At 37.1% G+C, this 12,388-nt stretch overlaps 1 protein-coding gene across 1 annotated transcript in view; it reads left to right on the forward strand.

The window, feature by feature from the left end:
* The window catches only part of LOC125961820 (metabotropic glutamate receptor 7-like), a 49,728-nt gene that overhangs the window by 13,080 nt on the left and 24,260 nt on the right, over window positions 1-12,388 (forward strand). The window contains exon 4 of the mRNA XM_049700844.1: window positions 1,634-1,695. The gene's annotated coding sequence lies outside the window, so the exon portion shown is untranslated. The remainder of the gene's footprint in view (window positions 1-1,633; window positions 1,696-12,388) is intronic.

Here is a 12,388-nt window from a genome sequence, read left to right on the forward strand (position 1 = left end):
CTCAGAAGGAGAATCAGGCAAAGGGCAACATGCTTAATTTCATACCTTAGTGATTAAGAACAAGGCAGACGGGCTGGATTTGAACTCATTTCCGTAATGTACTGACAACGGGATCTTAGGTGCTTTTGTAACCCATCTGAGGCTCAGTCAACATCTGAAAGAGACGAATAACATTATCAGGACCTAGCGTATAGCCTAGTTATAATAAGTGAGTAAATCCTTTTAAAACGTTCAGCACGTTTTTTGGCATATAAACACGTAATAAAATTTAGCTTCTTTGACTACTCCCGCTGCTAATATTATTAAGTAGCTGAGCAGATCCGAGGCCCATTTTTTTCTTAGATTGCACATAATCATTTGGACAACCAGCTCACATTGATCAACCGTTGCTTATATATAAACCCCCATGAACCCAAAGGTGCTTTAACTCTCTCCCAGTCAGAGCCTGTTCTGGGGGCAGAAGCAACACCGGCACTACCCCCGTCATCTTTGCCTTTATTGTCACTACACTCGCCTGCCGTACTGAGCACTTTCTGTTTGCCAGGCACCAAATTTAGCCCTGCGTATGCACTGTATCATATAGTTCTCACACTCAGGTGGGAGACATTATCATCGTCCCCAATTTTCAGATAAAGATGCCGAGGTGTTGGAAAGGTAAGAAACTTGACCCACAGCAAGAGATGGAGCCGGAGTATTCAAACCCTTCTCTCTGACCTCAAGAACCCTTAAATATTAGCATACTACTACATCCTGGTAAGAAAATCTGCTTCCAGCCACTCTGGTGAGAGTAGAAATGATTCTCAGTCCCCACATTCCTCTATTGCCCATGCCACCCTAGCCTCAGGACTAGGGGGGAAAGGAAGTGATCTCTTCAAAGAGCAGCCAAAGGGAACCTACTCCCTTCTGCCTTTTCGTAATCAACTAACCAATATTTTATTTCCTTCTTAAGAGTCCCCACGTGTTCCTTTTGGTACTTAGCTTGGCCTTTTAGAATTCTGACATTCTGTACATGACTCATCCACTGTATTTCATGTTAATTTATTGACGTCAAGTATAGGGTCTTACTCATCCTGAAGTCCAGTTATCCCCTGTCACATCTAACTCTGTTCTTTTCTTCTTGTAGGACATCTGCAGATATTTATTTGAATTTTGTTGAATTGTTCTCATCAATAGTACATTAAAATTTATACAGAAAGTGCTTTCTTATAAGGAAAACCATCGAAATAGATTTCTAGCTCTTTACTTTTTATAGCACTATTGTAGAGATTATAGATCTCCAGGTAATATTTTTTAGATTGAGTTCTTCATATCATCTTATTTTTACATATAATGATAAATCTGAATTTTGTCTATCAAAGCTCCGAGACTTCACTGGCTTGTAACTTAGCTTGTTGATTAGGTGTTGTTGATTTTTCCATTTACAATGATATTTGATCCTGATAAGGATGGGGCTGGCTGGGAAGGTACATCTTAGGGCCATAAATTGGTTTTGTAGAGAACTAACATAAAGATCTAAAGTCTCATCATATTTCTGCAGAACTCATGAATCATTTTATTATAATTCCATTCATCCAGGGAGTATAAAACCATTTTCAAATTGTTATTCCTAATTTGTTCATCTTCTCTTCCTTAGTCTTAGTGAGAAGAGAGCAGGCTGAATGGAAGAAAGTCATTATGACCACTGAGGCCACTAGGGTAGGCATCAGTCCCAGAGTTTTGTTTTCATCTCTCCGCTATTAATATTGGTTAATGTCTTGAGTGCTTACTTGGGGCAAATTACTTAGCCGGCCATGGCAAATGGATTGTGTCATTTCATCCCCTGATAGTCATACAATTAATGTATGTATTATTATGATATCCCATAATGCATACATGGAACAGAGCCTCAGAAGTAGTTATTTGCTCACCAAAATATGGTAGATGTGGAATTTGGACTCAGGTCTGATAGACTCCTAAATCACTCCTAGTGATTTTTACCACGAAATTAAAGTTGTATACCTCTGGAGAGTAGATAGTTTCTAAAATTTCCTCAGCTCTAACGTTTTATAATTAAATTTTTGTCTGATGGCAAGCTTAACAGTTAAGATGGGTAGGAAGGAATGCCAGCCTGTTGAATGGAATTTCCCTGAAATGAGCCAGTTCACTCATTCATTCACTCAGCATGTATTGAATGTTTGCTCTGTGCAAAGGCATTTTAGGCATCACAGTGGAGTGAGCGCCCCTTCCATAGACTCTCCTGCAGCACTCAGAGAAGTCTTGGACTGGTTTGCCTGTTATGGAATGGGGCTTGGTGATAGAAGCCTGGTTTGTCCTCCACTGATAAAACTAAGACATACTCATATGAGTTTATAGGCATCTTGAAGCCGTGGGATAGTAACACACATGAATCTTACCATTTTTGCCTGGGATTAATGATATAAAGGCTTTGGATTTGGGTATGGAAAATGGGTGCAATTATGGGTGTGTTGGTTCTACATATATACGGACATCACGTGTCATCAGCCTGCAGCTACCTGCCATTCCTCACTACTCCTTCTTTTCACAAACCAAACAAGTACCTTCTTATCTCTCCTGTGGATAAGCTCTTGACAGTGGCACTAGGGCCTCCCTCAATAAGTACATCATTGGCTAAACCAGTGGTTTCTCAGATATGCTCATTGAACAACCCTTAAGGTGGATTGACATTCCACTGCCTAGAATAGAATATGGTGTTCTTTAGAAATCGGGGGGAAAAAATAGGCCACCAGATGTACTTTCTTTAATTTAAATTGTTTACATATATGAACAATTGTTATATATGTGTATGTATACTTGTTCATATATATGAATGATTTAAAATTGAATAGATAGATATATACACACACACATATATATATATGTATATTTAAATTTTGGCTTCTGTTAGCAAATAGTAAATTAAATTATTAGCAGATCCATACTGCAGGGAAATAATCAGATTTCATTCAATAGCTTGCTTTTTTGTAGATTTATGGTTGTGATTTTATATCTGCAGGTATGTTTGCTGAAGAAAATATTTCTGCCACTTTACACAAAATTAAATTCATTTAATACCAATGCGGCATGTCTCAAATGTCTTAATACAGTTTTCATCTTGAATCGCATCAGAAGTATGAGATTAGAAACATACCCCAAAATCATTTGAAGATATAATTACTTTCATTTCCCTTATACTTTTGAGACTTTTGAAAAACAAGTATTTAGTTGTACTTATCTGTTTTTGTCTCTCTAAGGATAGCAAACACTGAAACACAATTCTTTTTAAACGTCAGGATTAAAAATATATTGTCCAAGATGATCAAAACTAAGGAAGTGGCAAAGAAATTCAAAACTTTAAACTTTCAAAGGGTGCTTTTTTTGTGAATGTGTAGTACTTGTTCTTCTGAAGGAATTAATCTTTTTAAAAATTTAATTAACTTATTTTTTATTGAAGTATACTTGGTTTACAGCGTTGTTTTAATTACTGCTGTACAGCAAAGTGACTCTGTTATACATATGTATATACATTCTTTTTCATATTCTTTTCCATTATGGTTTATCACAGGATATTGAATATAGTTCCCTGTGCTATATAGTAGGACCTTGTTGTTTAGCCAATCTATATATACCAGTTTGCATCTGCTAATCCCAAACTCCCAGTTCATCCCTCTCCCACCTGCTTCCCCCTTGGCAGCCACCAGTCTATTCTCTATGTCTCTGATTCTGTTTCTGTTTCATAGATAGGTTCATTTGTGTCATATTTTAGATTCCACATATAAGTGGTATCATGGTATTTGTCTTTCTCTTTCTGACATACTTTGTTTCGTATGATAATCTCTAGTTGCATCCATGTTGCTGCTGCAAATGGCATTATTTCATTCTTTTTTTTATGGCTGAGTAGTATTTCATTGTATATATGTACCACATCGTCTTTATCCATTCATCTGTTGATGGACATTTAGGTTGTTTCCATGTCTTGGCTATTGTGAATATTGCTGCTGTGAAGATCAGGGTGAATGTGTCTTTTTGAATTATAGTTTGGTCTGGATATACGCCCAGGAGTGGGATTGCTGGATCATATGGTAGGTCTATTTTTAGTTTTCTGAGGAACCTCCATACTGTTTTCCACAGTGGCTGCACCAACTTACATTCCCACCAACAGTGTTGTAGGAGGGTTCCCTTTTCTCCACACCCTCTCCAGGATATGTTATTTGTAGACTTTTTAATGATGGCCATTCTGACTGGTGTGAGGTGGTACCTCATGGTAGTTTTGATTTGCATTTCTTTAATAATTGGCAGTGTTGAGCATCTTTTCATGTGCCTATTGGCCATCTGTATTTCTTCTTTGGAGAAATGTCTCTTTAAGTCTTCTGCCTATGTTTTTGATTGGGTTGTTTGCTTTTATTGTCATCAAGTTGTATGAGCTGTTTGTATATTTTGGAAATTAAGCCCTTGCTGGTCACATCATTTGCAAATATTTTCTCCCATTCTGTAGGTTGTCTTTTCATTTTGTTTATGGTTTCCTTTGCTGTGCAAAAGCTTGTAAGTTTGATTCGGTCCCCTTTGTTTATTTTCATTTTTATTTCTATTGTCTTGGGAGACTGACCTAAGAAAACATTGGTATGATTTATGTCAGAGAATATTTTGCCTGTGTTCTCTTCTAGAAGTTTTATGGTGTCATGTCTTATGTTTAAGTCTTTAAGACATTTTGAGTTTATTTTCGTGTATGGTGAAAGGATGTGTTCTAACTTCACTGGTTTATATAAGGCTGTCCAACTTTACCAACACCACTTGTGGAAGAGACTGTCTCTTTCCCATTATATATTCTTGCCTCCTTTGTCAAAGATTAATTGTCAAAGATTAACTGAGGTGTGTGGGTTTATTTCTGGGCTCTGTATTCTGTTCCATTGATCCATATGTCTGTTTTTGTGCCAATACCACGCTGTTTTGATTACTGTCACTTTGGAGTACTGTCTGAGTCTGGGGTGGCTATGCCTCCAACGTTGTTCTTTTTCTTCAGGATTGCTTTGGCGATTCTGGGTCTTTTATGGTTCTGTATGAATTTTAGGATTATTTATTCTAATTGCGTGAAAAATGTCATGGATAATTTGATAGGGATCGCATTAAATCTGTAGATTGCTTTGGGTAGTATGAGCATTTTAACAATATTAATTCCTCCAACCCAAGAACATGAGATGTCTTTCCATTTCTTTGAATCATCTTCACTTTCCTTTATTAATGTCTTACAGTTCTCCGCGTATAAGTCTTTTGCCTTCTTGGTGAGGTTTATTCCTAAGTATTTTATTTTTGGGGTTGTGATTTTAAAAGGCATTGTTTTTTTACATTCCCTTTCCGATATTTCATTGTTGGTATAAAGAAATGCAACCAATTTCTGTATGTTAATCTTGTATTCTGCTACCTTGCTGAATTCGTTTATCAGTTGTAGTAGTTTTCATGTAGAGTCTTTAGGGTTTTCTCTATATAGTATCATATCATCTGCATCTAATGACAATTTTACCTCTTCCTGAAGGAATTAATCTTGAAGTTCTACTAAGACTTTTGGGATACCTGTTTTAATGAGCCACTACTTCCTGCCTGAGATTGCACTATGCACCAGAGATTCTAGAATTAGCATAATGAAACTAATAATGCAAACAACAGCAACAAATCTTCACAAACCTTCCTTGCAAGGAAGTAAAGTCCACTGGAAAAAACAGACAAGTGAAACACACATTGAAAATGGCAGTGATTCTCAAACATTTATGTGCTGAAAAATCATGACAAGCATGATACCCAGGGCAATTACTAGACCCCTTCTCCAGCTGGTCAGGTGTAAGGTCCTGTAACTCTATTTTTGGTGAATGCCTCCAGGAGAGTCTGAGACAGATGTTCTCAGTTGTCGTCAACCTTTAGTGTGCATCAGATTTGCCTGAGAATATTGTTAAAACACAGATTGCTGGGCTCCAGTGCCAGAGTTCTAACCAGTTCCCAGGTGTGGCTGATATTGCTGGCCCAGGGACCACATTTTGAGAACCACCTTTCAAAACTCTGCAGTATGCGACTGTGTGTGTTGTGAATGAGACGGGCCTAGAGAACCAAAGGAGGGCAAAGGGACTCTGCCCTAAATTAGCCAAAGGTAACAATAGCAGCTAGAATTGATTGACCCAAGAAAAAATTATAAGAACTTTACCTGCATTTGCTCATTTAATCCTTTCAGTAAGGTACATAGGTGCTACTTAGTGTTCCTCTTTTACAGGGGTGTCCAGAGAAGGTAACTACTTTGCCCACGTCCTAAACTGGTAAGTAACAGATTAAGAATTCAAGTCTAGGAAGTCTGATTCCAGAGCCCACACCTCTACCCCTTCTGCATGTAGAGAGGAGTAAAGGGTTGTCAGTGAAGCCTTCCTGGGGGCCCTGGCCTCTGAGTGTAGATAGAAGGATGAGTGGACATAAAGATCATTATTTGTGTGTGGTGGGGGTAGGGGAGGAAGTATGAGGGCTTCCAGAAGAGCCCGCCCTCCCCATACATCTGCTATAAGCAAGTCTGATGATCAGGAGTCTGGAACATGAGTATGACTATGGGATACTGAGAAGGGTTCTAGAACCCTGAGGTTAGAGTTCTGGATCAGTTAGTAGGTAACAGAAAGTGAATGAGTGATTTACCTTACTTTCCACGGGTAGCAGGAAGTTTGGAGATAGTCCCTCTAGCGTTAGTCCAGCTGCTGAAGGGCATCACCAGGGGACTGGGTTGCTTCGCTCTTCCAGCTTCCACATCTCTAGCACGTCCACATAGCTTCAAAGTGACCCCAGAATCTCCAATAGTGTTCCAACAATTTGGGCAGGAAGAAAGAAAAGGAAAAAAAAAAAGAAATTAAGTAAGAAAAAAAAGGCAGTGTCTAACTCAGAGAGCAAATTTTTTACCACAGATGGTCAGCAGACTTGCACTTAGATCTCATCAGCTCGGATTTTAAACTGGCCACCTTAGCCTTAAGGATAATGGGGTCTCCTAAACCAGGGCTCTGATAGTAAGGAATAAGGAGAGAGTGGTACTGATTAGCAGTGCCTGCTGTCCCAAACAAATATTATCCCCAAACTATTTTTTTTATCCTATATTTTACTTTAAAGAATGGAGGGGAAACATTATGTATCTGTAAATAGCCTTTTAGAAAGGGTACAATTATATAGTTATACAACCCCCTGGAGGGCTCCTTTCTTCTAAAATCTCTTTAAAAACTGTTCAAGGTTAAGGACATTTTTAACTTAATTTAGTAACTTGCAGTCGATTATCTTGGAATGACATCCTCTCTCTGCAGATGTTCTGTCAGCCTTTAGAAAATTCTAGAAGTGGACAGAGAAGTGTTACGGTACATGTATTTGCAATATGCACGTCTTTGAAATGAAATCCATTTAGGGACCAAAAGGCATTTCATGTCTTTGCTATACATTTTCACATATTTGCCTTTCCAGAATTCCTTTGAGCAAATCTGTTAGATGTAACCCATCCGTTTCTCCCATCTGAATTCTTTATTACTAAACATTCTTCAGTATGCTCTCACTCCCCTCTATCAAAGGCGTTTCTCTGGGTCCTCACCCTTCTCATCTCATATGTGAATGCGTATCTTAAACTGAAGCAACAGTCTGCTATGACTTCTCCATAACTTGAAGAACCCGTCTTTGTGGGAAAAAAAGTAGACTTACTAACTTAAAAGGTAAAATGCGCGCAATGTTTCTGAGAATTAAAAACTAAGATAAAAACATAAGCAAGGGAAAAAACTTACAGTGGATCCTTTTCAAAGACTTTATTTTACAGAGAAGGCAACTGAGGTTTAAAGAAAAAATGCGTTAGTTAAACACTAAATAATATACCTTAAACCTCAGTGGAGCAACACATGGACAGTTCATTTCTCACTCACTCAGGAGTGTAGTATGGACTTTGGTGGTCTGAGGGTCAGTTTTCTGCTCAGTTATTCAGGGACCCACCACCTTCATCAAGTGGCTCTACGTTTGTCCTAAAAAGGAAAGGAGAGAGGAAGCTGCAAGCTACAATTATCAACTCGTTATCCTTCAGACATAAACTCTTCAGGTCACCTCTGGTCACATTCTTTGGGATAGAACCATACCCAGATGCAAGCGGAGATGGAGAATGTTGTTCCTATCTTGGTCCTAGTGATGCCTCTACAGGCTGGAGGAGCTAATTAAAGTGTAGTCAACAGCTCGTTGTTTCTGCCACAATGAGTGATTAGCCTAAGGCTGTGGATTAATTATGTGTGTGTGTCACATATACATATAATACACACAAACATATATATGTGTGTGCGTGTATATACATTTTTTAGCATGAGTTGACACATGGGGCTTCTGCCGTATCAAAAGAGTACAAACTGCCTCTTGTTGCTTTTTCTTAATTGAAGTTGACTACTACTATCTATTTGCCTTCATTTTGCTACCTCCCCCCCGACTTTCAGTATTATATGAAAATTCTGAAAGAAATAATTTCAAAGTTTCCAGTGCTTTTAAAGGTAATAGAATACTCAGACCTTAACAATTTTCCTGTGTGAACCTTTTGCCAGACTAAAATAGTTAACTTATGAAAAGTAAATTTAGATTGATACAAAAGAGAAAATAAGCTGATTTTTTTTCTTTTTTACACAAATACCCTGAGCCAGGGTGGAAAATAAATGGAAAACTGGAGGAATTTAGATCCTTTTGTTGTAAATTTAAATATTTTTAATTGTAAAAATAATACAGGCTCATTGCAGAAACTCCAAAATTGAAAGGATTTAAAGAAAAAAGGAAAAATAACTCAAAATCCCATTTCTGATAAATCATCTCTGTAACATTTTTGAGGGTATCTTTTGAAACTTTTTTGTGACGGGGTGCATATAAATACAATGCAAGTATAAAATACCTTTAATTATTATATCAAAGTACAAAACAGTTCTATAACATTTTTATTTAGTAATATAAGTATGATTACTCATCACCTAATAAAAATCTGCAGCATCATTTTTAATGGTTGAACAGCATTCTATTATTTATTTAACCAGTCCCTACTGTTCAACATTTAGATTATTCCTGTTTTGCTTTGCTAAACAATGAGACAAGCATCCTTGTTCATATGTCTTTGAGCATTTGTTTATTTCCTTAGAATGGACTTCTAGAACTTGAATGGCTGGTTGTCAGTTCTGGTACATACTGACATATTGTCTTCCAGAAAGGTTACCGTGCTTTTTATTTCTATCAAGAATTTAACATCCAATGTGGTTTCTTACACACACTCATCAGTACCAGTATTATCAATATCAATACCAGTATTATCAAGTTTTTTAAAACTTTGTCATTCTAGTCAGTAAAATATGACACCTGAATTATTTGTATTTCTTTGATTAATAATAGCAAGGTTGAACATATTTTCATATCTTTATTGGCTGTTAATACTTTTTAGTTTGTGACTTTATGACATCCATTTTTCATCGATGTATAACAACCTTTTATATATCAATGTGTTTATTTTGTTGTTTGTTGTAAATGCAATTTTTTTCTCTTCATTTATTAATTTTTATTTTGTGTGTGTTGAACTTCTTTAATACTGTCAAGTCTATTCAAAAACCCTTTAATGAACACAACAAATGTGGAAAATCAGTCATTCTCCTGCATTTTGTAATCAATGTATTTCCTTTTGGGCAGTATGGAAATGTAAGTTCTTATTTCATCTTATGGTTGGAAAGAATCTATTCCCTCGGAAAGGGATTATAGTCTCCATGATGCAGTAATGGGAGATTTTATAGGATAGGCAGGGTCTACAGAAGAAAAAACCCTAAATCACACTCCATTGGTGGTTGCCTTATTTATAAAAATGGCATTTGAGGTTGTGTGACTGCCATCAGGTAAGCAAAATTAATTTTTAGCATGAAGTACTTCTATCAGCAAGAACAGCCTAGGATAGGCTAGCAGTAAGAAGTGAGGGGTTAGAAGTAAGAAGTGAGGGGTTATGGGATTGGGGCATAGCCTCTGTTTCCTCCAATGCAGCTGGAAATTTAAACTCTGGGGCTCCTGCTTGATCCAATCAGCCCAGCTAGTATGTGTTGCCAGGTAGGGTGAATAGACTCAGAAGTACAAGAGCTTATCCTTGGTCCCCTCTGGAAATGAGCAGAGAATACTGTGTCAAGCAGAGGTGATCAGTCCATGGTCTGGAGACTTGGATCTCCTCACATAGTCCTTAAAGTCAGGGTGAGACAAAATGCCTATACAAATTATATTGATGACAGTATCAATGAGGTGACATTGAGTCCTTTGACCCAACGTGTGTTTGCAGTGTGCCATCCATTAGTAAATGGGCAAAGCCATTTGACAGATCTATGTGATACAATGAATGAATCTGACACTCATAGTTTGAAAAACTGAAACTGTATCCATTTGTCAAGAACAGTGGCTACTTGTTCTGCTTTATTCCCCCTGGTAGAACTAGGTAACATTGCAGGCAGGCAGTAAGACGTTCCGGCATTTCACCCTGGAGTAGCCCCAAAACTGAAGAAGCTGTCTTATCAGTAGTTAGCTCCTTGTCACCAAGAATATTAAAGTAGATTTGTATGATTAGCAAATTAAAGAGACTGTAGTGCCTACCACTACTGTATTCACTAAGGCACCCAAGTTATTCTAAAGAAATCCTCATAATACATTAGGACCGTTTTGAATATTTTTATTTGATTAGCCATAATCTTCTAGTTATACCATCCATCACCATTTTGACCACTGAAACTTGGCCTTCTTTTCTTACAGCCTAGCCCTGTGGTCTTGGGCTAATCACTAACCTGCTTAGATACAATTTTCTTCTCTATGAAATAGAAACAATATTATATGCTTTGAAGGACTGCAGGAAGATGAGCTGTAATGTTTATCAAGTGCCTAGTAAGTAGCCTGGCCCATAATAAATACTTGGCTAATTGTAGATGTTAGTTTCATTTTTAGTTTTATTTCCAAACATTGCTCTTTACTTTTGGAACTCTAAAATTTGTTTTGAGAGTGGAGGACTTGTTGTTTGGATTCCTCCAACACTCTCTGTATATTCTGTACTTCTATCCCTACATCATTTATATTAATGGAATAAATGATCTTTGGTCTGGTGATTCCAAGGTGACGAGGAGCTAAGTGGAGGTTCCGTATACACCTGGAAGTATGGATTTTCATGCCCAGTGCAAATGTGGGAAAGGCATTATTCCCACATTATAAATGGGGTAAAGACCTCCAACTTGAGGAGACTCTGGGTTGAGAGATGAGAGATCCTACAGGGTACCACAGGGGCTTTTATGTTCTGTAGCAAGACTTTGCACCTTATACACTTGTAGTTAGAAGTAAAGCATACCACATAACTAATATCTAGTAAGCATTAGAGTTAGAATAGCTACCATTTAGTTAACGTTTCCTTTGTGTTAAGCATTTTACAGTTACAACATATGGATGGATACTATATTGTAATGGTTAAGAGTGTAGTTTTTTGAGCTAGATAATCCTGGATTGGAATCTCATCTTTATTACCTCTTTTTTTCCTGTTTTATTGAGGTATAATTGACAAAATTGTAAGATAGTGAAAGAGTATATCATGATGATTTGATATACATATGCGTTGCAAAAGGATCCTTCCCATCACGTTAATTAATACATCTAACGGCTCATGACACCTTTTTCCTTTTTTTCTTTTTTTGGTGAGAACACTTAAGTTCTATTCTCTCAGAAAATGTTAGTTATACAATACAGTATTATTGACTGTAGTAACTATGTTATACAGTAGATCCTCAGACCTTATTCATCCTGCAGCTGAAAGTTTGTAGCCTTTTACCAATCTCACCCTCTTTTCCCCACTCACACCCCAGCCCCTGGCAACCAGTTTTCTACTCTGTTTCTATGAGTGTGGCTTTTTTTCTTTTTAGATTCCATATATAAATGATATCATTCGTATTTATCCTGTCTGGCTTATTTCATCAGCATAATGCACTCCTGTTTCATCTATATTGTCACAAATGAAAGGATCTCCTTCATTTTTTTAAGGCTGAATATATTCCATTACCTCTTAAATGAGTGACTTTTGGTACATTGTTTACACTTTCTAAGCCTCACGGTTTCTTTTCCTCTGTAAAAAAAAATATACTAACAGGTTATTTTCTGATATGTGGAATGTTTGTTGAATCAACAAATATTTAGCTGAGATCATAAATGTGACACTTAGCACTGTATTAACATTTATTAATACTCTCCCTGTTAATTTCTACAGTAAATTGTATAATAAGTAACAATAATAATAGTACTACTAGTAGTTTTAGAAAATGCATAGGATGTGCCAGGCATCATATACTGTACTACCCTCCTTCATGTGTACCACAAGTTACATGTGGAT

Source organism: Orcinus orca, chromosome 17 (genome assembly GCF_937001465.1).
Source record: "Orcinus orca chromosome 17, mOrcOrc1.1, whole genome shotgun sequence".
Lineage (NCBI taxonomy): Eukaryota > Metazoa > Chordata > Mammalia > Artiodactyla > Delphinidae > Orcinus > Orcinus orca.